The sequence below is a fragment of the Hemitrygon akajei genome, chromosome 22 (genome assembly GCF_048418815.1).
Source record: "Hemitrygon akajei chromosome 22, sHemAka1.3, whole genome shotgun sequence".
Classification (NCBI taxonomy): Eukaryota; Metazoa; Chordata; class Chondrichthyes; order Myliobatiformes; family Dasyatidae; genus Hemitrygon; species Hemitrygon akajei.
In genome coordinates this window covers 39,483,117-39,497,856 of record NC_133145.1, presented here as the reverse complement: position 1 = coordinate 39,497,856, position 14,740 = coordinate 39,483,117, and the positions used below count along the sequence as shown (strand labels likewise).

Sequence of the window (14,740 nt, the reverse complement as noted above, 5' to 3'; positions counted from 1 at the left end):
AAAAATTACCTGACATGGCATATTGTGAGATGCCCCACTCTTGATAATTCTGAGCCATGTGTTTCTTTTAAGATCAACAATCTCAATCACCTGGTACTCGAGGTATAGAAATAAAGATTCTATCTTTGCACCATCTATCTTAAGCAACTGAGCAGTTTGGAAAGGACCTGACTAGAGGCTTCGCTTTAGTAGTTCTTCATAGATAAACAGCATTCAGAGAGTTACTGCTGATATCTAAGCACACAAAATAAATGTTAACCCAGATAACATACCACAAATTTGGGTAAACTTCCACAGTGTCATACGATTATGAATCAGAAGAGTGCATGAATATGCATGAAGCAGAGCAAATAGTGTCAATTATCTATGTGTAACCTCCTCCATTGCCACTCATTGCATCCTTGCTAAACATCTTGTTAGAATTTAGATGCCTTGATCAAAAGTTAACATTTACAATAAGAGCTCACTGAAGTGAACTCTTATATAAAATTGAATTTCATGCTGCTGGCAATCTTCTTGAATATAGGGGGACTGCACAAGGGCAATATGTTCAAGGCTATATATTTGCATATTTGTTGCTAAGACCAAAAATATCCCCTCTTAACACAGCATTCCAAAAATATACTGAAACTTATAGCAATTATATCAGTTGGAAAGTTAAAAATATCCCCAAAATAACCAAGCAAAACAATCTGAATCATGCCTAGAAGAAATAAGGAAGACAAAAATTAAGAGACTGAAAGCTAAGAGTTAAAAACTGCTTTAAAATATTTTGTTATATCCCTATGGCAACAAGAACTCCAATTATCACAACTCACAGCGAAAAATATTTAAACAGTTTTATTGCATAAAATTTTGGAACAGAAGCAATTCTCCCAGTACCAGCTACTAATTCTGTATTTTATTTTGGTGCATTGTTATGTTCTACTGCATTTACAATAGAGATGAGGGTATATTGGAGGATATATTGAGAAAAAAATAAGTGGAATATTAAACAATTTGTACAAATGTTTGCATTTGCCACTGAACAATATATTCCATGAAAATAATGTAAGAAGAGGTAGGTAGGGAGGAATAAATTAATACATTTTAATAAGATTATTTATTGAAATTGAATTACCCTTTTAGAAATACCATTTTACTTTTTCCTCTTTATTTGGACCATGCACAATCCCTACTGGAAGCACAAGCAGAGATATTTAATGAGAACAACTTGAGATTGACCCAGGATACAGGTCACCAGATGAACTAGCTGCCAATATTCATCCATTAACTTCTCCATTCAAGTCCAGTCATTTGGACCAGATATGCAGACCAGTCATTCCACAGATCTTATACCAGGGAGGAAATGGAAACTACAGTATTCCTGGGCCTATAAGAGCCTTGGGTTTATATCAGGGTGAGGAGTCACAACTTATTCAATGAGATTATTTTTTCATTTCACAGTTGTCTAAACCCGAACATATTATACAGACTCCCACTCAAGAGTCACCTGAGTTCTAGTCAATGGGCCTGCTTCAAAACCGATATGTTGACGGCCATTAGTAGTCTAGCCTACCATTCTCATATCTACAGAATTGAAATTGAATACCAGCAAAGGTAGATATCTGAAATTATGTTCAAAGTAATACTAAACAAAGTTACAACTTTAATATCTATTAATACTAATGAGATAGATAAATAATGGACATTCATAAACAGGAGCTCAAGATATTCAGAAAAAATAAAGAAAACTCTTGCTTGGACCTGTCAGGAAATGTAACAGTGAACATACTCTCAAGGTGTGGGGTGGGACTGGAATAAATAAATACCAAAGAGAGTATCTGGGAGGAAAGGATTAATTTAGATGTCTGGAAAAGTCATAGAAAATATATGTTAATAATGTTATTCATACTTATGAAAATCTTTCAAGTCTGAACCAAGTTCATAACTATAAAAAAAGATTGTCTTAATAAGATTTTTTCAGGCAGACAATTAAATTCAGCTGAATGATGGAAGCAATTGGAAAAAAAACAGAATGCTTTCATGTCTACCTAAAAATTAACATGTTAATATTAAGGATATACGTGGGGAAATAAATTTCACCATCCACAGTTCTATTAGTGTTCAAAACATTAGATTTAACTTCCTCAGATGAACCACAGCTTTGCTGGTTATTATCAACACAAATCCAAGGATTGCTGTACTACAAATACCGTGGAGAGATCCTGCCGAATGGTCTCGGCCCAAAACGTCGACTGTACTTTTTTCCCTTAGATGCTGCCTGGCCTGCTGAGTTACTCCAGCATTTTGTGTGTGTTGCTTGGATTTCTAGAATCTGCAGATTTTCTCTCGTTTCTCAGTACTGTGGGCTCTTTGAGATGATGGCTGGGCAGCAGTCATACAATGGAGACGGACTGAACACTTCTTCGCACCTTAGAAAATGTCTTAAAGCATACATGTACGTTCATGAAGTGTCTGTTCATGTGGTTGGATATGTGAAAAAGGCTAATGCAGAATCCTTTAACTCAAGCTTCTTGGAATATCAATTATAAGGTATACGTTTCAAAATCCTGTTATAATTTTTGTTAATCATTTATCTTTGCACTTTAAGAATCATTCAGAAACTGAGACTTTGGCCTTAAAAAGCAAGTTTGATGCAAGAAAAATTATATGCACTTTCTTTTTAATTGACAGCTTCTGTCTGGTTGTTGACAACTGACTTGCAACCAATTCTTTTCTAATCTCATGAAGTAATATCCTGAAGTTTCAGAAATCATTCAGTTTCTATGTTTTGTAAGCAAATTGTTGCAAATAGAGAGCATGTAAAATTAAAGTATTTACCTTCTATCACATTGGTTTCAATTATTTTTGATGTCACTTCACCTGTCAGCTCTAATTTCTCCCTGTGAATTCTCTAGCTTAGGAATTGTCCCATACACAAAATGGCAGTGGTGTGGATCAACGTGTGATGTCAGTTGTGAAGTCTGGACCCACTGCAATGTTCCATTGCACACAGAGATGCTCAAATGAAATGCAGTTTTGGAGCTAAGCCACAAGACCACAGCTGGGTGGGGGTGGTGTCACAGTGAAGTTAGGCTGTTGTAGGGTGCATTAGAGAGAATAAAAGGGTATGGAGGAGTACGTTGGTGTTTAATGTTGGGACTGCTGAGGACTGGGTATCACAGTAGCGTAGAGGTTAGCACAATTGTTTTATAACGCCATTAATCATCAATCTCGGTTCAATTTTCTGCATTGTCTATAAGGAGGTTATACCATACATAATCCATGTGACCACAAAGGTTAGTGACCGGTGCTCCAGTTTCCTCCTGATGTATAGTTTTGTATACATCTAAAGGGTGAGTGAGTTGTGGGCATGCAACGTTGGCACCAGAAGTGTGATCCTTGGACTGCGTTGGTCATTGATGCAAATTGACACATTTCACTGGATGCTTCAATGTACTTGTGACAAATAAAGCTAAAATCTTTCCTCTTTCTTTCTGTCTGGGCAAGTATGCAATAGCAGAGCCTGAGGAAGACCTGCAGAAAGCTTTGTCAAGTTAGCTGGAATGGGGCAGCTCACGATCCTAAATTGCTTTACATAGTACACAAACTTTACAATCTTTGAAAGGAGCCTTTGCAACTACATGTTTTTTTATATCCCCCTGAATATAATCAACAATTGTGCATATTCAATAGTCAGCAGCAAATGAGCAAACTAAAGAAAGATGTATATATTTTTCATGGTGCAAGTTTATTGCCCCTGAGATAGCATGAAGTATTCATGTAGAAGGTCAATTACATAATAGAAGTCCCCGGAGCCAGTGACTAGGATTCTCAAATCTCATAGTTCATGTAATAACTTACTCAGTCTCATCACGTTGGCAGACAAATTTGCTGGATCTGCATGATACAAGGCCCATCAATTTTATTGAATATTATAGGATGCAATGAACTTTATCAGCTTTTAGCTTCACTAGGTGGAAGTAGATGGCATCCATTTGTATCTGAAAGAATAGAACTCACTCTTTACAGAAAAACTTTTTTTTTTGTTTTAACCAAAGACCTCTTGCTGAACAACAGCATTCCTTGACAATGCCAGCTATGATGAAGCCCAAGAAAATAAGAACAACTTTCTATAACTAGGTAATCATTTCTCAGCAAAGAGAAACTTGTCAGCACAGCCTCTGACATGCTTAGGAAAAGAGTGTTCAAAAACCGAGATCCAAAATATGGCAGTAAACTAATTCTCTACCAGGTAGCAGTAATATCTGTTCTTCTATATATATCCCTACAGTTATCCGATGTCCCTACTGACAATGGGGGCATCAAATAATTTAGGGATACCACCAAAGTCTGCATTGGCAGGACAAGAGTATAATCATCTTCCTTTCACATCCTACTGGCTCTAATGACTTTGTTGGCTCTGACAGCAGGTCACATCGTTCACCTGCCCAATTCCAGACTCATGAAACAGATACCCCTCCCTGAGCTCCATCAATGAAGAGAAATCACCAGATGTACACGTCAAGATTATTTTAAAAATATATTCTTTGAAAAGACGTCATCTCTTCAATTCATGAGTACCTCAAGCTTGTGATCAATCAAGGAAGATCTGAAAAATCATTGAGAAGCAGGTGTTCAGAAGCATAGAAACCAACCAAACACAATACCTCATCCCATACTACCTACCAACCTATCCTAGCAAGCGTCCCTTGCTCAGCCAGAGTGGAACCAAGTTGCCCTCAATTTTTAAGGAAATGATCAGGAAGTAGAGGTAAGAAGATATTGCCAAGTAAGAGCAATAAGGAAACATAACTATTTGGAAATCTAACACCCAAATAGTCAATGGAAAATGGGGTGTTGATCTCTTGTAATCCCGATCTCTTTGTATCACTATCATTGTTATGTTTATCTATTTGAAAGTTAATAAAAAAGATTGATAAAGAAAGCTCTGCAAGGCCCTCTAACTTTTTTTTTCTCTTGCATCTTACCAACTTTACGTGTTTACTGGTTCTTCTGTATCTGGGTCAAATGCATTGAGACTCACACCAGTACTCAAGAGGAGAACTTTAGCTAACACATTTATACCAGCTCATTTCAGTGCCAAAGAGGAAGCCACAAATTATCAGGTGTACTGTTCTTTAGAATGCTTCACTAAATATATCAATTCCACTGGAAGTGAAAATCATAAAAGCATAAAGCAAAAAAATTCTCCCACGTTCTTTCCTCAAATATGATAATGGATTTCTCCCACTACTAGAAGATTACAAGGTAGTGGGATTGATGCAAATCATTATGCTCGAACTATTATATTAATTATAAATTTACAGTGTAGAGAAGGCTTGATAGACTAGATGGTCATTTTCTGCCCATAAATTTCCTATGCTTGAAAGTACCTGAAAACAGGCTGAATAAAGGCTTTAAACGTCTTTACTAATTCTGAGATGTTGTTGAAGCAGTTTGACTGGTGTATTTTCCCACATTATGATTCATTGCACTTCAATGAAGTAATTTGCTACTTTAAGTGCCCTCAGACTTCAATAACAGAGAAATATTCTACATAACATGCAAGTGCTTTAGTTTTTTTGTTAAACTTTTTTGTTTTCTTATTTGCATTTCAGGGCTAATGCATTACTGTACCTCAGTTGCAATTACTTACTACCGAACTGAACTTTGAGCTATGTACCAACTGTGAACCAGTATTATAAAGACCACAAATAAAACAATTACCATCCTAATTCTGCAGTAAGTGTAGCAACAAGGCTACCAGAATTCAACATTATTAAAGCATAAATAGAACAGCAACTTCCATCCAGAGCACATGTACAGCTGAGGATAGAAATTGGGAAATCACAGAACGCAAGAACTTCACAGTAGCGACATCTTATCAAAAACACTACCAAAAAATAGCAAGGTCATGAACTTGTACTTACATTGGTTTATACTTAATGTGCCGGAAGTTGTTCCAAACTAATCCATTCCAATACATGGAAACTCTTAACAAAATACTATGTCTTAATTACTGCTCAATAATCAGTAATTACTTCTCTGACACTGAAAAGAGATGCTGCAAATGTAAAATTTCATTCATGCAGACCAAAATTGTTCTTGGATATATAACAGAAAAACAAACTACTTTTCCCCATTTCCATCTCTTTCTCGATCACATAATTCTGTTCCCCTCCTCCCCCTCCCCAGTTATATTTTCTGTAAATGATGGGTATTGAAATAATTATTTTAACTTATACTTCTTGATTCAGAAGTACTGCTTCTGGATTTTAACCCATAGGTGAATTCCATATAAGCATAACTTTTAAAGGTTGCAAAACCCAGAAGTAGATCTTTAAGCTTTTAACTAGTTTAGTTTCAGTTGTTTCTTTATTCTTTTTTTTTGCCCATAAGTAGCCTGACGTACAAGCTACAGCCCTGGAAGATGGAAAACGTGAAGCCCAATGTCATGCTGAGATCATTATGTCTTAGGACATGTCTTAGGTCCCAATGCTGTCCACTGGAGCAGATGGCAACTGAGGGTGCAGTCCAGCTGTGCAAAGGTATGGTTTTACCTGGGAGTTCATTGGGCTTGGCGGAAATGCCTGCATCTCCCTGCCCATAAATGGTGCTGAAAAGGCACTTTGCTCCTAGGTTCACCCCGTTTTACACCCTAGGGTTAAAAATAGATTTTAGTGGATGATCCAGCCTCAAATAAAGGACCGATTCTTTCCCCTTGAACACAAGCCACTGGGCTGGATTCCTCTATTCTTTTCATTTCAACTTTGAATCTGACTTGAACCTGTCCATTTTTGAAATTAAATTCAAGATCTGTTCATAAATTCAGCAATCTAATATATTATGGCAATACATACACACTTACTCTGCTTGCACCAGTAGAAGTCCAAAGTAGGGATCTATATGATAAATTATTATTCTAATTGGCAAGTTCCGGTGGAAAACAAACAGACATTCATGTAGGAAAGTGTTTCTGCATTGAAAGGCTGATGATTTTCTTTCACAATCACACTATAAACTTAACAAACAACTCCATTCCAAATTTGATGAAATGATATATATTTAGGATGTAATGAAGATGAGCTTTCTTCAGAAAATCTTTAAAATGTATCAAAGGCTGCCAAACACACTTTTATTAAAATTTATTTACAAACATCACACTTGATGCAGAAAATTTTCCTTTTTGTACAAACAAATTGTTCTCTGAACACGCAAGGTGAAAATTAAGTCTTCTGGCCTGAATTTGCAGTAATTTACAGATGTCGTCGCAACTAGATTCATCAGTGCTTTTTATGCTTAACTCCAAGTCACGGTTCACAATGACGGTGGTTTATTGCATAACTTACTGACAGTGTTGAAAATTGTGCATAGCTATCATTCACAACAAAATACTTAATTGGAAAAATATACACTCACATCAAAGAAACACTGCTACTAATTAATTTAAGAGACCAAAATGTTTGGTTCATTGAAGTGAGAATAATTCAGACTTTTCTAAGTACTGCTGACACTACTCAATAAGATTGAAAATTCAATAGAGTCAACCATAAGGAACCTGGCCAATAAAATTATTATTAAGCTACCCAGTGCTGGAGAGAATTGATTGATCTTCTGTGTCCTTTATTATCAAAAATCACATTAAAAATGTATCTCATACTTGACAATTATGATAGCTCATATTAGTAACCAGAAGAAAATTAACAGTAGATGAACACACTGAAATACTGAATCAAGAGCTAAATGGTAAGCACAAGTGAGAAAGTTAAGAAAGCTCCTTAAATAATCCACATGCACAAACTGCTGAAGGAACTCAGCAAGTCAGGCGACATGTATGGAGGGGAATAAGGAGTCCACATTTCAGGCTGACACCCTTCATCAGGACCTCAGCCCGGAATGTCAACTGTTTATTTCCCTCCATAGGTGCTGCCTGACTTGCTGAGTTCCTTCTGCATTTGGTGCATTGCTGAAGACTTCCAGCATCTGCAGAATCTCATGTGTTCAGCTAATCTGTTACCCACAACTCTACAACAGTTAATAACTATCAGGTAGGCACAGTTGCACAGCCCCTTGCATTCTTTTAGCCCATCACAAACCTCGGCCAGATTTACTTAATCTGCTCAAACACTTAGCCCATCTGGACTGGTTTAAAGCAAATCCTCAAGTGCCTAATTAGAGTTGCTTGTGTCATGTTGCAGGCAACAGACAATTAAATGAAGCTGAAATGTAAAAATATATGGATAGATTCTTGAAATTGTATAATCAAAGTAATGTTTGAGCGTATTCACTGACAAGATGATAACCTCGATGCCATTAAGTAGACAGTTCTGAAGAGAATGATTAATCTAGATTCATCAACAATAAAATGAAGAAAGGTCTCTAGACTTCAATTAATCAATGGAATGTGGTCTTATCTTCTGGATATAAATCCACCATGAAGGAACACCATGCATTATCATACATATTCAACACGATCTCATAAATAAGGAGAACTTTGCAGACAGCAATGCAAATCTGACGAATGAACGCTAAATGTCATTGTGTCATTTTTCATTCTGGCATACTAGATATCATTATTACCTGAAGTTTCTGTGTTGAACCTCCACTTTCAGAATTTGCACTTCAATATTGAATGCAAGGAGTACATCTGTCATCTTGAATAGTCCTATTTAATAAACAAAAATCTCACCAAGTTCCCACATTGGGACCAATGGGCCCAATCAGATTATTTCACAGTTTTTATGCTATGCAAGTATGAAGCCATTCTCGCCTGAAAACCATAAGTGCATCTGAACCAGGAAAAAAAAGGAATAGGACCCTTGGCTCCTCAAGCCTATTCCAAAATTCTTTATCATGTCTGATCTGAGCATAAACTCAACTCAGCCTTCCTGCCTACTCTCAGTATTATTTCATCCTTTCATCTGCCTGAAGCTGCCTTAAAAATGTTCAAAGGCTCTGTCTCCACCTCACTTTTAGGAAGAGAGTCCAAGGACCTATAACCTTGTTAGAGAGATTATTCAGCCTTGTCCCTATCTTAAAATGATTATGCTTTTTTTAAAAATAAAAACACCAGGTTTTTAAGCCCGTTGATTAGTACCAAGTGGCTAACTGTGTTGAATGCCAAGCTAGAATTGATGTGGAGGTAAGCAAATTGCAGTGGGACCAGGTCCTTACGCAGACAGGAGTGAATTCTAACTATAACCAACCTCTCAAAGCTCTTCATCACAGTAGATGTGTATGTTACTGCTTATAGTCATTAAGACAGATCTCCCTGCTCTACTTGGAAATATGTTTTGAGACTCGCAAATTTATGAGCAGCCCAGAGAAATTTATAAAAATTCCTCTCCTCCTACCTCACTAGTCCTGACAGAGGGAAAGGCAGTGACTGATTTGTTAACTCTAGCCACCTCTCACCAAAGCAGAAGAGTAGGAATAGTCCCGTCTGCACATTCAGCAAATACTAAACAAGTTGCAAATCACTATTTTTGTTTAATAGCTCTTGAATTTTATTATAGATGTCAGCTATACTTAGACTTGATAGTTCTACTAAAACTATAATTATACCTAAGGTGTAACAAATATACCAAACAATATAATAAAATTCTTACATATTTACTAAATGTTTAAAATTACTTAAAATGGAAAATCCATCAACTTAGAAGGAACCAAATGGTAGACATAATGTGGTTGCCAGTTTATAAACCTTGATAAGTATTGGGAACAAAGCTATTATTCCCTGATTATAAAATATCCAATACAGGAAGGCTTGGTAAAATTAGCAGTTATCCTGATGTGGACACTGTGACAGATAAAGAGGTTAAAGAAAATGTGTCCGGCATTTATAAGCTCTTTAAACAATGAATACTTGGAAAGTATCTCAAGCTAGCTAAAAGTTGTTCAAGACGCCACATAAATAGATGTTGCCAAGGGTGGAAACCGAAGTTTATCAGGGCCAATAAAACACAAGTGATGTTGAATAATCTGTCGGAGTGCAGAAGGCACACTTCAGTTGTTTTGATGAAGTACAAAGAGTGCTTATTACTCTTTCAAGTAAGCATTCAGAAGGAACGTGAGGTGTTGCAGTCTTTGCAACATGACACTCCAGTGAGGGCTGCAGAGGATGGAGAGGATTTGATGTTCAGCGCTAAACTTTGGCTCAGACAGTCAAACATTTTAAGAAAAAAATTAAAAATTAAATACAGAATATTTAAACATTGTAATTATTTTTTCTAAAACATATTTAAACTATTTAAATAATTAAAATCATTAAGCAAGTCATGTTTCTTTTAAACAGAAACTCAACTTCTTCCCATAGCCCTTGTGTAATCAGTGAAGTTATATCCTGTACTGGATCTAAACTGGTATCACACCACATCAGCTAATTCCCCAGCTCAAGGATCTTGGCAAGAGTCAGTCCCACTGCTGGACTCCATACTTAAAGTGTAACATATGAACTGGTGCAGCAACAACTGTTAGTTTGGTGCTTGGAAGTCCCAGATTCTGAGTTTTTTTAAATGTGAAAAATGTCAGAGCTAAGCATTTGTTGACCATGCTACACTTGGATATTTCCATTTATTCTTGTCCAGATATCATTATCTTGTCGTGGTGGAGAGGCTTATGAGTTCCTGAGATGCTAAGAGTGATGCCAAGTGGAATTTAACCATCTGGCACTTAGCTTCTGGTAGGATCAGCCATAGTGGTAAGATCAAGGGGGACAAAGAGTGATCCAACTTAGACCTCAACAGTGAAGCTGACAGAAGATAATGGCACATCACGGCAGTAGAAAGAAGGCCTTCCAGTCCCTAGTTATCTTGCATTCAATGCCACTGAACCCAGACACCGATCTGTCAAGGAACATGTGAGAGCCACCCATGCATCAGCCTCCCCACATTAAATAAAGTCATGCACAGACATTCTCCATTAAGGGAATCCACTCTAGCAGTTTTATTTAACCATGGTGCCAATCTGAGGTGCAAGGGATAATGCTAATACTTTCTTATAGAGGTCGAAAACATATGTTATGCTCAGTACACACCTAAACAATTCCTTTACATGTTTTATGTAATCAATTCACGTGCCTTGAAACAGCTTAGACACTCTGCAATAAACAAACCATTCACAACCACCACTCTTGCTCCAAAAAAACTGGTTATCCTCATGCTCTGTCTGAGAATTAGTGTATGAGTTTTACCATTTTAGAAGAGCAACCAGATTTTTTGAACAGTTCAAAGTGGGGTTCACCAGTCTATCTCCTTCCCATGCATCCAGAACAATAGAAATTAAGGAAACAATTGCTACCATAGATCAAAAGCATGGACATATCACTGGATCTGGAAGGATCAAATGATCCTTAGGAAAAAGGAGACAAAAAAAACCATCAGAGAATGCGTGAATAGTCAGGATTACCTGTAATTCCTTAGTTGATATCCCTGGAGTTTTATTTACTGAGGTGCCACCATTTACCTTCTCTCCTCCATCAAAGGCATAATCAGATTCAATCCTAAAGCTGCGTATACCTTGTGAAAAGACTAAAGGGCTCAAAGTAAACCGAAGAAATAAATGGCTCAAGCCTTTGTGTTGAAATAGCCAAAACTAAATATGAAATAAAATAGGGAGTGACTGTAGATTCCACACCTTCAGCCAATACAGATCAGCAATAGGTTACTGAAGTACTTAGTCCTGAGAGCAAAGAGACTGCGAGGTGCAGGCTACAGGCATCTTGAATCAAATTGCTCTGGTCACACCATGCCCTGTGAGTAATACATGTACTGGTCTTTACAATACTGTGGGGGTGGGTGGGCAGGAACATTCAAGAACTATTTAGCTCCCTACACGAGAAAGCATTGTGAATTCCATCATGCCAGTTGAATTGAGAATTGAAATGAAATGAAAGGTAAAGGTTGATTGGAAAGCCCTGAGCTAATTAGGCTGGAAAGGACTGATCTAAAAGATGACTTTCATGAACCTTTAGTAGGGGAAAAGTAAAAACTGAAAAATATTCTGTTATAATATTATTACCTGACAATGTTTGAAAAATTGACAAATGGATGAACTGGAGCAGAAAACCACTAGATCCAATAGACTGTGTGAAATTAAGTGGACTCAAAAGATCCCATTAGATTTAGGAAGTTTAAACGTAATTGATCTAATCTTATTAGAACTAGGTTCTATTTGGATCCTAAACCTAACAGAGGTCTTATAATTAAAGAGCAGTGGGATAATAATGAAGTGGTTTAGTAGATACATCACACAATATTTTCAAACTTATCCATAAAGGATAAAAGCCAGGCTGACTTTGCAACTCAGGCTGTGTAGAACTGCACCTCCCTTGCCCTGCAGAGACCAGCAAAAAGTATAACTATTGAAGAATATTTATTCAAATCTGATCCAGCGATTCACAAGCTTTCAACATCCCAGCAAAACCCCAAGAATGCATGTGAATCCCATCGACCCTTCGGCATTCAATGGAAAGCTGGGGTTGAAGTGATGTATCCAATGCAGCTAGCTAAAGTCCCCATGAAAATACCTCAAGCTGATTACATAGATTCATGAACTGACGACGGACTACCCATGGAAGATGTGAACGCTTTCACTAACAGAAAGCCAAATCCATCCCTGCAAAACTGTGGATATGAAATCCGCTCTGTGGATCACATCACCAATCATTGCCCAAAACAAAAGATGTTTGCAGCACTTCTCAGTTTGTATGAGAGTTCTGCTACAAAATCTGAATTTGCAATGTTGACTTTGCTAAATAAGATAACTAACCCCAACTCAAATCTGTCAGAATATTGTTGTACTGTATTGCTGTTTAAGGTTACCCAGTTAAAATATTGTTTGATATGTTCACTGAGGTAACATTATTCTACTACCATCAAGTATATAAGCTTTAACATTGTTTATTGTCCTACTTTACACTGTTAATATAATGAAATGTTAGGTATTCAAGAGTAATCGAACTTTTACGACAACCAAGGTTTCGACCAAAAGCCAAATAGAATTGGTATATAGAATTCCTGGGTAATATTCTGTTATCTGTAATACAGCAGCAATATTATCATCAATTGTATTCATAACAGTAGGGTACACTTATCCAACTTAAGAAAAAGAGAAGACATAATTTCTAACTTTAAATGACCAATAAAAAACACAACAATAAAAATGACACTAGAACTCTTGTATTTCATCCCATCCTTAAAGAATAAGATGCAATTGAACAGTGGGTGTGAGAAATCATCTTATCCCATCCACCCAATAGATTCTGATCCAAATGGTCAGTCCACAAGTCTCCTTGAAAATACTCACTGACATACACTTATTAGAAAAGGCCATGCTGGAGGAACAGATGCATCCCTGATTAAAAATGAACAGAAATTTGAATTGGAATCACGGCCAAGTTTGATATAGCTTCCACACAGACATGCCCAGAGACCTTTTTTTGAAACACACTTCGTTGAATGGACTTTATTCATCTTTGATCTTTCAACCCCTTGGAGAATATGACATAGTCACCACTATAAGCAGTTTGAGATGAAGTTAACCATTAGAGTAAAGTTGGTGTTTTCTAAATATCACCTAATCCCTATAATATATTTTTGTCTCTATATTTCACTGGGTGTGATAAAAATATATATAAACACAAGAAAGTCTGCGGATGCTGGAAATTCAAAGGAACACCTACAAGATGCTAGAGGAACTCAGCAAGTCAGAAAGCATATATGGAAATGAATAAACAGTCAATGTTTCAGGCCGAAGCCCTTCTTCAAGACTGGAAAGGAAGGGGGAAGATGCCAGAATAAAAAAAAAGTGGGGAGACAGGAAGTTGGATGGTTAGAAAGTGATAGGTAAAGCCAGGTAGATGGAAAAAATAAAGGGTTAGAGAGAAAGGAAGTTGATAGGAGAGGACAGCAAACCATGAGAGAAAGGGAAGGAAGAGGGTACCCAAGAGTTTCTCTAGCATTTTGTGCATGTTGCTTAAAATTACACATTTTTCTGCAAGTCAATTCTGCTGAAAGAGCAAATGAAGAACTTAGCAAAGTGCTGAAGAGATGAACATTCAATAATCAAATGGAAGGGAATAAAAGCTAGAAGAAACTTTACACACTTAATATGTTATGAGAGTATTGGGCTCCACTGTACTATGACATACTGTGCAACTATTTATACCAGAATCAGTTATGTTTCTTTCTCGGTTTTATACTCATAGGATTTGCAAGTACAGTGCACATGTACACCAACACAGGAAAATACAAAATGCACCTTAAATTAAGCAATCAAATCTTAGCAATTAAAAAATGCACTTGACATCTGCATTGAATATGACCAAAATAGTTTTTGACTATTTTTCTAAGAAAAAATGGATATTCCATCTTTAGATCTTTAAGTTTAATAATTGGTAATTCAGAGTAAGTGACTGATGAAATGCAAACATTCCCATTCTATGCACATATGAATGTATTATCATCTTCCTCCTCTTATTTCTAACTCAGGGAAATCCATTTATTCCAATCCTATTCTATCAGGACTTATCTCTACCTTCTTATCTGTAATCGATTTGAATTCATCTCCACCTCTATTTCTGGCCAAAGCTCTTTCCATCTGAGCCTTTTCAATATCATATCCATTGGATGAGAAATAACATAAGGGAAATAAATTCATCTGGATTTAGAAAGAAAGAGTTAAGCCCACGGTGCAACAGATACGAACAGAATTTCAATAAGCAGAAAGCAGATTCAGACAAAGTAAAGAATATCTG

General features: G+C 36.7%; 1 protein-coding gene across 19 annotated transcripts in view; it reads right to left on the bottom strand.

Annotated features, from left to right (window-relative positions):
• Positions 1 to 14,740, bottom strand: part of rbfox3a (RNA binding fox-1 homolog 3a) — a 1,515,582-nt gene that overhangs the window by 1,078,171 nt on the left and 422,671 nt on the right. The gene's annotated exons all lie outside the window — the stretch shown is intronic.